This window comes from Bactrocera dorsalis, chromosome 1 (genome assembly GCF_023373825.1).
Source record: "Bactrocera dorsalis isolate Fly_Bdor chromosome 1, ASM2337382v1, whole genome shotgun sequence".
NCBI lineage: Eukaryota > Metazoa > Arthropoda > Insecta > Diptera > Tephritidae > Bactrocera > Bactrocera dorsalis.
This window is the reverse complement of record NC_064303.1, coordinates 105,248,677-105,265,266: the sequence shown is the minus strand read 5'-3', so window position 1 is coordinate 105,265,266 and position 16,590 is coordinate 105,248,677. Positions and strand designations below refer to the sequence as shown.

General features: G+C 39.1%; 1 protein-coding gene and 1 non-coding gene across 2 annotated transcripts in view; both read left to right on the top strand.

Annotated features, from left to right (window-relative positions):
- The window catches only part of LOC105224410 (fez family zinc finger protein erm), a 68,159-nt gene that overhangs the window by 15,071 nt on the left and 36,498 nt on the right, over window positions 1-16,590 (top strand). The window lies entirely within an intron of this gene.
- Trnar-ucu (transfer RNA arginine (anticodon UCU)) lies at window positions 9,557-9,629 on the top strand. The gene has a single exon. It is a non-coding gene; the product is annotated as a tRNA-Arg (tRNA).

The following is a 16,590-nucleotide window of genomic DNA, read 5'->3' as shown; positions in this document are numbered from 1 at the left end:
ATTGTAATTATGTCTTAAATTTTCAAGTATACAGACATTACCGCTTTGCTTATTGATATTTTATTGAATTTACGGTTTAAAGGGTTTTTGAACTTGAAATCGTGATAGTTATCTCTTCGATTTCCGAAAATAAATCCTTTTTGGCACGGATTAAGCTCAATATACAAAAATGCCGTGGGATATAAAACAGATTTGTAGACTCAAATACTAGTGGTATAGATACAAAAAATGACAAAAATAAGTCTGGACAATATCTATGTTGGAACATGAGTACCCGTCACCGCGTGTCCGCGTTCTTCGGAAAAGATTAAAGCTCTAACCACAAATGAGAGATGAACAATCCAGCACAGATATTGAGCAATAAATATATAATTGTAAACATTTAGATAGATGGACCATGATACGTTTTGATGTCAAGGTAATGCTCTTTAAGAGCAAAAGATAGTATGAGCTTCTAAAACTGGGTGAAACCCTTAATAACGCACATTACCGACCACAACAACAGAAGCAAACGATTGCCGAAAAACGCCAGGAATTTGCAACTAGATATGAGGCAATAATTTTGACAACGCTTGGCCTAAAATTGCAAGACCGGGTTAAAGCTACTCGGAAAATAGCGGCTTGGAAGTTTTTCCTCACCCGACTTATAGCCTAAACTTTGCAACTTCTGATTTTCATTTGTTTCGGGCGATGCAAACCACCCACACTATAACATGGTTCACAGCAGAACAGGGTATACAAAATTTGCTTAATTCACTCTTGACAGCCAAGCTGACGCTTTTCTTTTGGCATGAATTAGAATTTATCAAGAAATTCTATTTACATTCTTACTCATGCGAAAAGCAACCCCGAGAACTTTCGATAATGACTTTATAATTTTTTTTTGCTTTTTTAACTTATAATCGACTATAGAAATGTTTGTTCCCAGAATTCATCGGTTCTTCAGCTTTCCTGTACTACTAATTTGACTTGAGGCCAGTATGTCCTAACTGAATCATATCAACTTAGAGGTTCACTGCTTTAGTGGTTCATTCATTTACAAATTTTAGGTTGAGTACTATGGCCATCTCCGGTGCTCTACGAACTGCATCAACAATAGCACTTAATGAGCGAAATGTTTTCTAAGGCTTACGGAAGCTAGGTATTTGAAAGGGTCCGATCAAGGACACGCGGGAATTCTCTCCTACTTTAACTGTATTGCTGAAATCTTAGTTAACTGCGTCGCACTGAAGCCTCTTTCAGGGACGTGAGTATTCACTACGACAGCAGAGCGGCAATACTAGCGCTGAACTCAACAAGAAGTGTCTGGCCTCATTAGAAATAGCATTAAATTCTTCAGCGTCAGACTCTCTTGGGTGCCTGGTCACAGCGAAATTGCTGGCAACTGCAAAGTCGTTGAGCTAGCTGGAGGGGGTAGCATCTGGTCGACGAGCAGCTCCTGTGCGACTGCGAGATTTTTTGGCCTAGAGTAGAATGCATTTTTTCCACCACTGTCCACCCTTTGCAAGACAGAGGCTAAAACACCTCGGTAATCGCACCTTTGGCGAACCAGAAGATATGTATAGCAGTAACTGACATTAGACGTCTCAACAAATTTGTGCTACGCACAAAGCGCTTTGTCGATCTGTAAAGGCGTCTTATGATTCACAACGGACCGGCGTTCCAAGCTGTTAAAGTGAGATCTCTCTTATGATCGACCTTCTAACCTAACCTTACCTAACCTTACTATGTACATGGCTCGAGAGGAGGCTGCAACGTGAAGGAGGGCCAAATATCTGAATCTAAGCGAATTTTACGATATGTTTCCATTAAATTGCGTTGGTTTAGGAATACACCTTTTATGAGATGTAACAACGGATTGCTGAGCGAGTCTGTTTTTTCAATATACTACGAGGTTTGACAATTAAGTAATGAGACTGATTTTATTGCCGCGCTTGTGGTAAACCTGTGACCTTGAAATTCCCTTTCTCTTTTTCCGGCATCCCTTCCCTCTCCATTGATATATGTACCATCGCTCTAGCTTGTTTAGTTCGCCTGCTGCGTCAAGTTGAGTAGACGTGTGTTTGTAGTGCTCGTCACGAAAATGGAAAAACGAAATCAAGAGCAACGCGTCGCGATAAAATTTTGCGCCAGATTGGGCGAAACAGCTTCGGAAACGTACGCTAAAATTGTAAGAGTGTATGGTGATAGTGCTCTTAGTCGTGCCCAGCTCACAATGGTTGTCTCCGCGCGCCCCCGCCCGAAAAAAGCTCGCATGAGCAAGTCGAAGGTGAAAACGATGATTATTGCCTTTTTTGATAGCCGTGGAATCGTCCACAAAGAATTCGTTCCACCGGGGAAAACTGTGAATCAAGTCTACTATTGCCAAGTACTCGAAAAATTGCGAAAACGAGTCAACAGGGTGCGCCCAGACATCGCTCGTAACTGGATCCTTCATCACGACAACGCGCCGTGCCACACCGCCCTCAGCGTGTCCCAGTATTTGGCCTCTAAAGGGATCGCCGTGTTGCAACAGCCACCTTATTCGCCCGACATGTCACCCTGTGACTTTTTTTGTTTCCTAAAACAAAATCGGTGGTCAAAGGAACCCATTTTGAGTCGATTACGGACATTCAGGCGGCCGTGACGAGGGTACTCGCGGACATCCCAGTCGAAGCGTTCCAGAAATGTTACGAAGCATGGAAAACGCGCTGGAATCGCTGTGTAGCTGCCCAAGGGGACTACTTTGAAGGGGATGGCAGAGTTGTAGAATAATTTTCAAATATACGGTTTTTATGGAATCAGTCTCATTACTTAATTGTCATACCTCGTATATTGCCGTGTGTAATGATTTTGTGATATAGTATCAATACGAATAAAGAGCTGTTATATGCTCAGATGCTGATGTTGTTTCCTCTTCTCTGTTGGCTGTTTTAAAATTTCTTTCCTGTCTATGGTTCCTAAGTTCTCAGAGATAATTAAAGGTTGTCCTCAGTCGTTGTAAAAATTTCGAGTATTTACTATTTTCATCTTTCTGAGGCAATTTCGTCAAGTAAGTCAACTTAAGCTAAGCCTAACACAACTAACGATCTATAAAAAACGTTTTCTAACATTTATGCCAATTTTACAGTCGATTAACTTCGTAAATACAAACTCGAACACACACAAACACACATACATGCATACATACATAATTGCTCAATGTTCTACTTCCCCTAATCAAATGCAAATATGCACAAATTAATTTATGTTCACATGTACATGTGTATGTGTGTACGTGTTTAATAATTTCAAAATTCCATTTCGAAATGCTGCCGAACACAAAATGATTTTGCTAAACAAAGCAATGTTTCCGCAAGCAATTTATGCAAGCCACACATATGGACCAAAACAAGCAACGAATGTAGTGCTCAGCAATAACATGAGTACATATATGTATATGTGTGCGTGCGTGTAAGCATTTGCAACAATTGTTGCAAGTCTATTTGTCTCAAGTAAATAAGCAAATTATCTACTACTATATAGCTCATACTACCCTCCCAATAGATGTGCATTGAAATATATATACATATAGTATAGCGGCAACAACCACGAATCATTTTCATTTCGAAAATCATCCGAAGTCCATCAAGCGCTCACAGCTCAGTTATAAAGCCATTTAAGGCGAAAAAAGTGGGTGAATCTCCGGCAAGCAAAGCATAAATGCAAATAAATCCATTATACCTAATAGAGTACAAGAGATAGATTAGAAGATGCACGTAAGTGAGCGAGTGTGCGGCATAAGTTCGCAACAATGGCCTGCGTGAGTTGGGGGAAGCCCGTGTGTGTGGAGTGCCAAAGATCGCAGCAGCTGCCAAGTGTGGTTTCCGAAATGCATTCAGGCATTATTATGATTATTTGTATGGGTATATTTGTTGTTGCTTATTAAAACGTTTACACATTGGTAAATAATCGTTTCGGCTAATATTATTTCGGCCTGTTGACTGAGCAGAGATGATAAGACTGGCATTGTGCATATCAAATCTTGATTGCTTTATTGGTTGTATGTAAGAGGTAATGACACACGCGCTGAAAGATCCATCAGTTCATAAGTAGAAATCATAGCGAAATTATCTATTTCTCAGAGTCTTTAGATGAGAATTGTTATTAAATTTTGTACCGAATTCAGACCTTATCCGCATTTCGATTTCGTAAACTTTCTTTACAATATTTAGGCAGTGGACGCTAAAAGAGAGCGTATGTTTTTCTTTGGCATCTCCTTATTACAGTATATTTCCATCTAACTTCATTTTTTGATGATCGCGAATATATACATACAATAGTAGGTTGTATAATACGCAGCTCGAAGCCGCTTCTTGTTTGCAGGCTTCAGTTCGGGTATACTCGTAAGTCGACTCGCTACACAAACAACATATGAGGCCTGCGGCATATCTTTAATAGATTCCAAGCACCGAAGAGCTGTAAAGCTGTCCTCGGTTGTACCAAGGTAGATGGAATTAAGAATCATAGGCGGAGGGCTCGTGATCTCAGAATAGAGTGTGTTTTTGAAATCTAGAGGAGATGTCAAACTTTATCAATACAAACTTAATTTTCAATACCGTCACATTTCACTAGAAATGTTGCTCAGTAATATCCAGACAGGAAGTTTTTGTAAAAGAATATCCAATATAACCAAGACATTCATATTCAATACTAAATTCTTCAGCAATTATTTTTTGAAGATTACCTCTCTCAAATGTTGGCCGCGGCTACGTCTCGATGGTCCGTTAAGTTAAATTTTCGTTTGCTCGTTTGAGCACTTTGACTGGTAACTGGCGAATAATACGCGTGATGTTTTCGTCCCAGACCTGAATCGCAGCGGGATTGTCCACATAGACTTTAGACTTTACATATAGCCACAGGAAAAAGTCTAACGGCGTGATAATACACGATCTTGGTGGCCAATCGACCGGCTCAAAATGTGGGATTATCTGCTCACCGATGTGTTCTCTCGATAAATTCATTGATTGATGTCTGAGAAGTAGCGCTGTTTTGTTGAAACCAAATGTCGCTGAAACCCCCTTGATTCCGTCGGCCAACAAACCACACAAAACCGTTGTTTTTTTCTGAATGAAAAGGCAACTCTTGAATCTCTTCAGGTTGCTCTTCGTCCCAATTGCGGAAATTTTGTTTGTTTACATACACATTGAGCCAGAAATGGGTCTCATCGCTGAACAAAATTTAGCTCGAAAATGTCGGATCTTCTTTGAACTTCTCAACAGCCAATAGAGCGAAGCGATGTCGCTTGGGAAGGTCGAACGGCTTCAGTTCTTGCACAAGCTGTATTTTGTACGCTTTCAATTTAAGGTCTCGAAGTAAAATGCGTCAAGTCGTTCCATACGTCAGTTCGAGTTGCTGTGAACGGCGCCGAGTCGAGTCTCCACCGCCTTCGTGTACACTCTGAGCTACGGCTGCTATATTTTCTTCACTGTTTGCTGGATGTGGTCTATTCGGTCGAATATTATCCAAAAATGAATTTGTGCTTTTAAAATTGTCATCATCAATTTCAGTTTCAGTAAAATTAAATTTTAATCGATTTACAATATTATTGTAATATAAATGTAAACCCCCCTCTGTAATGAAAATCGTTAAAAAGTAATCGAAACTGCTTACCCATTTGCAATCCCACGCCGCACAACACCCCTGACTACCAAAGGCCGACGCGATTTCAGCTTATCTCCCTCCGAAATCAAAAACACGCGAAGAGCTTGGTAACTGGTACAACAAAGCACCGTACCGGTAGGGGGTGTTGGACGTGTCGCAAAGCGCCGCTAGACGGTGCGATTAGTAGTCGTACATTAAAGCATATATGCATATGTATATATGTACATACAGTATATCCATATATAGTGTATGTAAATGTAAAAGAAGAAAACATTACAACATCTAAACAACAACAATGCCAGTAATACTTTGTACTGTCTGCCGATTGCCGAGTGCCCGAGTATAATGCAATTTTTCAAGTGTTCAATTCGCTGCTGATTTCCATTTATACTCAGCCGAAATTATCGCCTTCAACGATCGCTACATGCGCTTTTGAGGAAATCCAAAAGCGCTGCGAGCATTTATTTCAACAGTCTGACGCCTTTTTCTTCTTCTTATTTAGGGGGTTGCTAGCCACTTAACATTTAACGAACCAACACAAAGCAACAACAACAACCGAAAGTTGCATAGAAATTCAGTGAATTTTAAATTTATTTATACACAACTCCGACCGGCCCTCCCTAAGTGAAGTGGTGAATTTTGAATAAAATACGAAGCTTACGTGACTCGTTGCAATTGTGCAATCGTGCACCATTTATTTGGATTTGTTAGCTCCTTCGAGTGTCGCCGCATTGTCCTTTCGCTTGTTGTTATGCTTCTGTGTTGCTTTCGTTTAGCGTGTAAATTAATCAAATTGTTTGGCAACAATGAAAACAGCAACAGCGGCTGGTTAGACTCGCTTCAGGGCACAAACATACATACATTTGCATTTTAAATCCATTTAAATGTCTCAATTTGTTCAACTGACCGCGTTGCACGGGTTCACCTGTCACTTGAAATTTCGTAGGCGTTTTCTCACCTTCGATTCGTCGATTGACTTGGTGATTTATGGCGGTATTTATTCAGAAATAAAATTTTAACGCTTTCCAGTGCTTTGTATGGTAATGATTAAAGAAAACGGGTTACACATGTGCCGAAATTAGGGTCAGGGGTTATCAATACATATACGTTTTTGAAAGAATGTTGAATATTCAAAAATTCTTTGCTAATTTTTCACCCAGCCTTCAGAAGCGACTGGTTTGTCCATAACAAGATCGTAGTAGCTTTTTACTTGCCTTTGTTACTTCTAAGATATAAAAAAGTTCTAATTTCTTCTAAAATGTAAGAAAACATACTCATGGATGGATCGAGGTTGGATGGTAGTCTCGACTTTAAAGTTTACTATAGCGGTTCTCCAAGTAGTCGTGATCCAATGTGTGCCTATAGCCTTAGATAGTTAGAAATCTGTTGGCGATGACTTTTAAGGAGTGTTTTTTCGATGTCTGGTTAACAGCCTTCTACCGGTTAAGTTCTGGTAAACTTAACCAAAATCCCGCCTTTGGGTAGAGAACCATTTTTAACCTGAGCTTAATTGACAGATGACTGCTAACAAGATATTGAAACGGTCCTCAGTCTTTTTATTAGGGACGCTTGACATAGCTCTCAAAGTCTTCACGAACTTCTAATATTATGCGGCAATGGGTGTTCCATGTAGGAAATAGTAAACACTCGAACATCTATAGAAAAAACATTGCTATGTATTACCTTCCACAGCCATTGTACCAGATCAGTGGATGCTTCCATGCGTGTATACCAGAAAAATGCTCTAGTCGCGAATCGAGGAGGTAGAGAAAGTGCCAAAGTTCGTAAGATAGCGGTACCAAAATTTGTGGTAGTAATTTTTGCTCACTCTCGTACTTTCTTATATGTACAAACCATTATAGTATTGATACTAACGGCTATTTCAATAGCGACGCTATAAAAGTAGACCGATAGGGACAGCAAACAACTCATATTTTTCCCGCTCTTTTGACATTTCTCTTCAGTAAGATTTGCCATTTCATCATAGAATGATATACGATCCAACAACTAGTCGAATTTGTTGAAATTTCGTTGTGGCGAATTTTGTGAAAAGATCTTAGAAGATCTACATATGTACTTACAAGATCAAATTGACGCAAAAACTGAAGCCGCTTGGCCACCAGAATCGTCGTATCTATGTACGTGAATTAAGCTGAGCTAAAACTTGAAAATGATCTGGATTTTCTTCGCAAAATCATCTTCAGCGATGAGGCTCAAAACATGCGTTATTGGTCCGGCAGTAATCTACACGAAAAAATTACGGTTTGGTGCGGTTTATGGGCCGGCGGCGGCAATAGGCCGTACTTCTTCCGTGATGACCAAGATCGGCACGTTACTGTGAATGGGAATCGCTAACGCTCAATGATAATCGAATATTTTTGGTCCAAATTGGAGGATATGGACTTCACAATCCATTTATTGATTTAGTGAACGTGTTATCTCACGAAATGGCCAAGTTATGGCGCCGTTAGACTATTTTCTGTGGGGCTATGTCAGGTCTATGGTCTATGCCATCAAGCCAGAGACGATTGATGAACTTCGTATGAATATCGAACGTGAACTTGCAGCAGTATAGGCCGATTTATGCTTGAAAACCGTCGAAAATCGGGTTCAGCGTCTGGACTTCTGCAAGCGCACCCGTGATGGCCATGCAGGAACAGTGGTAGTTCTACTCTGAACAAGTTATATATATACCTATGTATATAGTATAAATATATAAATAATTGATCAGATTTAGCAGTGTTCGTATTCCCTCAATCTGTCTGTATGTAAGTGAACCAGCCTCTCAGTTTATGACATATTACTCCGAGATTTTATACACAACTTATTCCTCTCAAGGAGCTTCTCATTGTAGGAACCGCCGATATTGGACTCCAGTAGATTGTAGCTGTCATACAAACTGACCGATCAAAATCAAAATGAATTTTTCCTACCCTTTTTTGCTAAAAGAAATACAAATTTACATATTATAGTGATCAACATTAAGGCGATCCTTAAATGAATTAAGAAAATTTATATCAGATTTCCTAAACCTCATCGCCTATGTCACTCGATACTGCAGTTACAGTATTAAATTTTAAAAACAATATACAGTAACAGTTAAATAGTGTTAAAGTTGAAAAAAGATATTTTTGAAGCTGTGTGTCATATTTATAGTATGTAGTACATTATGTTTTGACCACCGTGTTATACGTTCTCCGTCTTCATCATTTCTAACAGGTTCTACTGTTTTTGAGGTGAAATATTTTGGACCGAAGTGTTATACTCGTATATGTACATTGATGAGAAAATAATTACAAACTCAGCCTTTTGGATTTTTATGACTACCCTAATGTATATACTTAGCAACAATTGCATATTAGAAATCGCCGCGATCAGGCAACTCCACACACATTAATATTCATACTCTTAAACACCTTCAAGTTAGTAAATGTTGTTCGTATGTATGTACAAGAATACCTGTTACAGATAAGCAACAACATTAAGCATACAAACAAATATACATATATATGTATGTGCTATGTATTTATGTACATACATATTTACAAATCACAGTCGTTTTCTGCTTTCTGGCAGCGTGTGTTAGGCAAATCTCGGCCAAAGTGCGTGAGCGTGCACACCGCCACTATATATTTAATCTTTTCGTTAACAAACAATCACAACAACTCAAACAGACATACGCTTTGTATTGTATGTTGTTGTTGCTTATTGTGTTCTACACCTCTGCAGTGCGTTTAGTAGATCTTTTTCTAAACTGTTTTTTTGCCTTTTGCTAATGTTTTCGGTGCGCGATTTATGTTGTTGTTGTTTTATTGTTTTTTATTTCATTATGCCCAGCTGTAGATATGTATAAAAGTTGTTTGATTTGTTTGTTTGGTGTGTGTGAGGCGATTTTTATTAGCTGTGCTCGGTGTTGGGGAGACAAACGATAAGAGACCCTTTGGCGCAGCGGATAGCGCGTTGGACTTCTAATCCAAAGGTCGCGGGTTCGATCCCCGCAAGGGTTGTGTCAAATTTATAAATATTTTAATAAACAAGTGCGTTGGAAAATCGTAAATCTTACATTAGATTAATTAGATTAGATTCACATTTGCATAAAAAAGTATGTATGTTTGTATTTCGGGGAAATAAATGCGTTGTTTACCCTAAATAATCACATAAATTGCCTGTTGCTGAGATATATAGCGTGTGAGATGTCGCCAATCGTCCAAGTTGTATTTACATCCGCAGCTAATCTAATCTCGTGGCGCCTGATTGGTATTTATTTCGGTATCGTTGTCTTCAAATCGCTTCGAAAGGCTTTATTTATAGCCATTTTGGTGTTTATTTTTGGTGATTTCGATATGTATGTATGTATGTATGTATGTAAGAAGCATAATAATTTAATTTTCACGGTGTCGCACACTTTTTATCATTTATAATCCTTGAACTGTTCTAGAAGTTATGGTAAAGTGAGAAAAATACTTGAAAATAATTATTTACCAACATTCTCATTTAAAATATGTCGGAAAATGCTTAAAAAACACTCAGGACCGAAAGATCGTCTGTACAAAATGAAAATATTAGCGAAAACCTCTACCAATTAAATTATGTATATACGGTAGGAAGCCAACATCTTCCTTTATAAGAGAGAATACGAGCGAGAGTACGAGAGAGCGAGTTTTCAACAAGTTTATTCATTTTAAAGACTTTCCTATTTATAAGATAGTTGATCTCTCTAAAAACTTGATTTAAATTGAATACTTCATTTCACACATATTTCTTTATGGACTTTTAATTATCCTCATCTAATAAGTGTCACACGCCCAAAATAATACCATAATCAGACAATTCAAAAGCTAATCTAATTAATCACTATTGTCCCCAATTAACTCAAAACGGTTTCTAAATCAGGCGAATGCGGTGATTGCGGCACGATATTGGTTGAAAATTTGGTGAGAAACTGTCGAAGAATCAAAGCAGTATGCGTCAGTACATTATCGCAGGGTTGTCATGGGTTGTCGGCCAATAATTCCGACCTCTTTTTACGCGCAAACAATACTTAACACTCCAACAGCATTCTTTTTTGACAGTTTGGACGGTCGGAAGGAATTCGGAGGGCACCACACCTTCATAATCCAAGAAAACTGCCAACACAACCTTGATTTTTGACCTGGTTTTTTCGGTTCACCTTTGCCACGATATTCAGCCGATTGATCGTCTGTTTTCGAGTCGTAAGCATAGATCCAAGACTCATCGTCAGTACTCGTAATAACAGGTTTCATAACATACTTGGAAAGCATTGTTTCACAGACGTTAACGCGACCCTGTGTTTTGAAAAAAGATATTTTGGAACCTATCGTGCTTTCACTTTCCTTAGTTCTAAATTATCTTTCAAAATTGTATTCAATGATCTTTACGATATTCCAACAATGCCAGTAAGATCTCTGACTGTTAATCGGCGATTCTCAAGGACCAATTCCTTTATTTTATTGACGAGCTGATCATCATTTGATGTTGATGGCGGTCCTGGACGTGGTTCGTCATTAACGCATTCTCAACCCTCTTTGCATAGTTTGTAGCAATATAAAACACTTGCTCGTGAAAAGCAATTATAACTGAAGGCCTGTTTCCAACATTCTGAAGCTTTCGGCACCAGAAATTTGATTCCTCACACAAAATATAACGGAACTTCTTCGCGTTAGCATTACTGCGAGATATTTTTAACTACAACAACAAAATATATCTCTGGGTTTGTTTCTGCGTCTGTCAAGAAGTGAAGATGGTATCCAGAATACAATCTTGATAGAATGTTCTGGCGCATTATCCTGGTGAAAAATCCATGAAATATTTGCCCACAAATTCGGTCGCTTACGACAAATTGCTTCACATAGATGCCACAAAACGAGAAAGTGGTATTCCTTTTTGACCCTTTGACACTGTGGTACGAATTCATTGTGAACCAAACCATGGTAATCAAAGAAAACGATGAGGAGCACTTTGATTTTTGATCGCCCATTACTTTTTTTTTCGGTTTCTGCTTACTTTGGAACGTCATACGCTGGATCGTTGGACAGTTTCGATGTCAAATTCATAAACTCATAACTCGTCACCAGTAATGATTCGTTTGACGAATGTGAAGTCTTTACCTGCGTTGGCAAGCATCTCTACTGAAAATCGTTTTTGCTAAAGATTCAGGTCTTTTGGTATGAGTCTAGACATGCTTTACATCCACAACATTAACCAAAATTTGTTGAGTATATTCATAAGAGATGTTGGTATCCTCCGTTATCTCTGTGATGCCAACTAGTCGACTTCTAGGTTAATTTTCAATTTCTTTAATTTATTTGATGTAATTGGTATTAATAGAGGTGGATGGATGATTCGCTTGAGATGATTTTCATTGGCGTTGCGCTACGTAGATTTCAACAGGCTCCGTGGTCTCACTATCGATACGTCTTCTAGTGTATTATACCGTGGGGACCCCAGTTGCTTACAGCGTAATCTTGCCAATGCAGGACAAGTACACAAAAGATGAGCGTTTGTTTCTCTGGAGCCTTGCTTTAGACATTTCCTGCAGTCTTTTCGATCCGTCAGCCCCATTCTGTGAGTGTGTGTCGCCAACAGACAGTGACCTGCTAGTATTCATATCATGGTCCCACACTCTCTTCTACAAAGTGCTAATAGGAATTTTTTGTACTTCCAATCTGAATTTTGAAGAATTGCACACAGACCCAGATAGGCCGCTCCATCGGGTTTTTACTTTCTTTACAATGTTTCTATCCAGATCGTCATATAAACAAGAAATACTTTTCAGCTATCGGTATAAATGCTTATAGTGTTGCGCGCAGCTAACTTACCTTTACGTCAACCATATTTTTCTATGTCTACTTTGAATCTTTTTTCCCCGCTGAAAAATGGGATCACCACAAGTAATGATTGAATCCCTTAAAAAACATCGAGTGACAGTGTAAAGAGAAGTGTTTTTCTAAGTCCCGAAGTTCGTTAATTCCACTATGGTATTTCCACTTTCTTGAGAGGAATTTCAAGTTCTTAAAAGTTTTGGATTTATACCGTCTATTAAATTCTTATGAGGACAGTATACATTCTTTTGAGTCGACATAAGTAATTCATGTCGATGCTGTTAAGTAGAACACATTGATTAGACCTTTTCGAAAAAATGTTCATAGAAATAATATGTCTTATCCAAATTGGAGTTCAGGGAAGATTGTAGCAAATTGTCGAAAAAAATAATCGCGGATTCGCGAAAAATGGTTCGCGATCTTCTCACTTCACTGGTCTTATGATTTATGTATGTACATCTATGAAGATCGTGTACTGTATGTATGTACATTCATAACTATAACTCCCCCACTTTTTACTTAAGGCATGTGTTTGCCATTTTTTAGCTCTGAATATAAAGCAGACATGACATTTTGATATTGGAGTGTATGAGGAAATGAACAAAGAGCAGATCAAGCTTGTGCGAGTCATTTGAAAGAGCGCAAAATTTCGCTTTCATTTCACATTTTTAATTCAATGAGCTGCCGTGTTTTAGAAATCATTTAACGGCACCAACGGATAATATGAAGAACAAAATACACGTACCAATAATACCGCCGTAGTTGTTGCGGCACATAATTATAATTAACCGGAAGTTGTGCACGCGCCACAAACGCGAGCATGAAGCATAATAATAGGCGCGGAGGCGCACAACAATAACAGACATGTCAATCAGTTAGTAAAATGAGTAGTAAATAAGTAAATGAACTTGTAAACGGTGGGCAGGATACCCGTAGGCAGGGTCAAACGCACATTTCGACATGCAGAAGTGCTATAAAGGATATTTTAAGACAGATTTTTGAATGCCAATGCCAACAGGAAGACGCATAGAGTGTGCCAACTAAATAATATAAGCACTCAGGTATATTATAAAACTATATACATATGTGTGTGTATGAATTGTAGAAGACAAAAGCCATGTGTCAACGACCGAGACCAAGCCCTCTACATACACCTATATGAATCCTGTAAGGATATGTGTGCGCCTTTCATTTGTTTTGCGAGCGTTTCCGGTGACTGCTACGAAAGCGAAATTGAAATTGAAATACCACTCGATAGCACAATTGCATGCGGCATAAGAAATGCCAAATGCGAAATCAAAAATGCCAGTGCCGTTATTGTGCTCAAGTGCTGCAACAAGAAGCGCAAGGATACGCCTGCCGAAATGCTAAAATTGTAAGCAAATACTAGGCGATAAGGACCGCTACGTATGGCCTGCATAAGGGGATTGGAAAAGTGGGTTGAAGAAATCTCGGATACGCCCAACTCAAGGTGCGACAAAACGCTTGAGCGGAAGATGTTAACGGCGCACCGGTTCGTTCGCGCCTCACATTACTTCTTCTGGCACATGTCCTCTGAATGAAGAGGATAATAAGCATGCGCATGCATGTTGGCAGGGTGGTGGCGCTAGAACTGGTTCATTAGCGCAAAAACCCACAAAGTGATCATAACGCTTTCATATTCCTCGCATTTTCTTGAAATACATTTTGTTGATCTCTCGTCCGCTATTTTCTTTAAGCATAAACACACTACTTAGCTTTTGTTATATCACGCGGATGGCTTTTGATTTGAGTTGGCGGCAGCTGCACGCCACAACGAACGCGTACATCACCACCACCACCAACATCAGCACCACCACTTTCATACCGTAACAATGATCGCGTTAGCTCGATTGCATTTGGCGCACACCTTGCTTCCTGTTTCGTCTCGCTCGACGCCTTACGTCGGCTGTCTGCTGCTCGTAGCATACCGGAAGACGCGAGACAATGAGTGCCCCTTCTACACTCTTGATAGCTTGGCACTTATGAAATTTATTTGCAATATCTTAGGAGCGTTTAGCGTTGCGTTGCGCTGACATTTGAGGGCTGATCCTGCAGACGCGTGCGCCGGTACAATCACCGCAACAGCAGCCAGCAACAACGACAACAAAAGCGCTGAAAATTGAAGGCGTTCATTGTAGAGGCATTTGGTTGTGTCTTGCGCGCTCCGTTTACATTTCTTACTGCCGGTCGCATATGTAGCAATTAAAAGGACATGTGCATTTGCGTAAGGCGAGATTTTGAATTTGAGCGCGTGCCTTCGGTTGGGAGTTGTGACGCTCACAGTCTCTACATCTGCAGATTTAAGTATAGACGTTTGGCGGAGAGGCGTTACAAGGTGCTCAATCGCAATCTGAAGTATTTGTACTTGGCCTCGGTTGACAGCTGCACGCTCTCTTACTTGTTGACAATACGGATTTTACGCTGTTGAATTTGTAAGCAATTAGCTCTTTTATTGCGGAAAATTTGCTCATGAATTGGCACGAATAACAATTTTAAGTAAATATGACGGTTAATAATGAAAGAGACGCGGGTTATAAAAGAATTGCGATTCATGGATTGAGGGAGTTAAGTCTTGAATAGAAATATTTATATTATGTAAACACAAAATACAAAGGATTTTAAATGTTGAAGTGTTCAGACCACGCAAGGGAGAAAGGGAAAAATTACTTGTCGAATTTATAAGCGACTTAAACAAAAGTCAGCAGAAATATGACTACCGTATCAGACTCCACCAAGATGGAAAATAAGAGATATTTTTCTTCCCAAGTAAAGAAAATTTAATCTCAGTGAAGACTCTATATTTTCATTTACAAACGCGGGCCTAATTCGATTTATAGAGAGAGGGGCAGGCTACAATCGCTCTTTGATGTCAATTTTAAACTTATTGGCCCTCCAGGCAGAGATTGCTGGAGTTATGGATCAGCCTAGATAGACCGTCTAGGATTTGAAAAACCAGTAGGAACTCATTAGAGTACAACTAAACATAAAAAAATACTATAAAGGCCATAATTTATATGATCTAAGCAGGCTCCCTGTTTCTGTAAAAACCAAAGGTAGGCGCTATCAAAACTTTTAGTAAAAAAGCAAAGAGTATATCGAACATATCAGCATATCCGATGATTATATTCGTTGCTTAACAATATCTTTACATTATCATATCCATTCTGACGCCTATAGGAATTTTTATCCATCTTCATCTATAAAACATGTAGTTATAAATACTTTTTTCGTTAGGGAAATGACCCTTAACAGGTCCTTCAGTTCCCAGTTGAGCCCAGGTCGATTCCTACCTAATATAAGTTAGGTTAGGTGAAGTGTTTGATTCTCGTGACAAAACTCACAAACTTGGACAACTGATAACGAAGATCTTTGTGATGCCAAGAACTTAGTAAAGACTCCTGCAAGAACAATGCATTGTGCTGTATACTAAGGTCCTGCGACATTAGAAGAAATCGGGGCACTCAAGATTTAGCGAGCAATTTAGTAAATCGTCTACAATAATGGAATAGAAATTGTGGTCGCTTTAAATACTGCGTAGCTTTAGCAAAACGTCTAGGAATAATTTCGAAGCTTGACATATGGTTTCCTCATGTTCTCACAGAACGAAATTTGCTTCCTCGCGACAGAGAGTAGAGTGGATTGTTTATAAGAATGTAAAGCATCTCTTATGATGTAAAATGGTTGAAGCAGCTCAAAACCACTTCGAGGGCCGATAATTACCAAAAATTCCAAAATTTTTTGGATGGGAGTACTTTCACATCAAATCAGGATGTCAAAAACAACTTGGACCAATTTTTTGCCTTTGAGGAACAAAAATTTCATGAGCGTTGAATCAATCTCTTGCCCGAAAGATGGCAAGTATTGCTTCCAACATAGTTGTTTGGTCATCAGTTCGTAACAAAGCAGTGGTTTAGATCCGTTCCTATGTCAGTCGGGTCTAAGTACCCGGAACGGACCTGGATTTTTATCAGGCCAAGCACTGTCAGCACGGTGCCATGCTTCGAAATTACTTCAGGACCGGTACAAAAACAACAACATCATTATCGAAGAGACTTATTTTTCCGTATAATATCAATACACTGCAGTGAGGGAGAATAAAGAAATA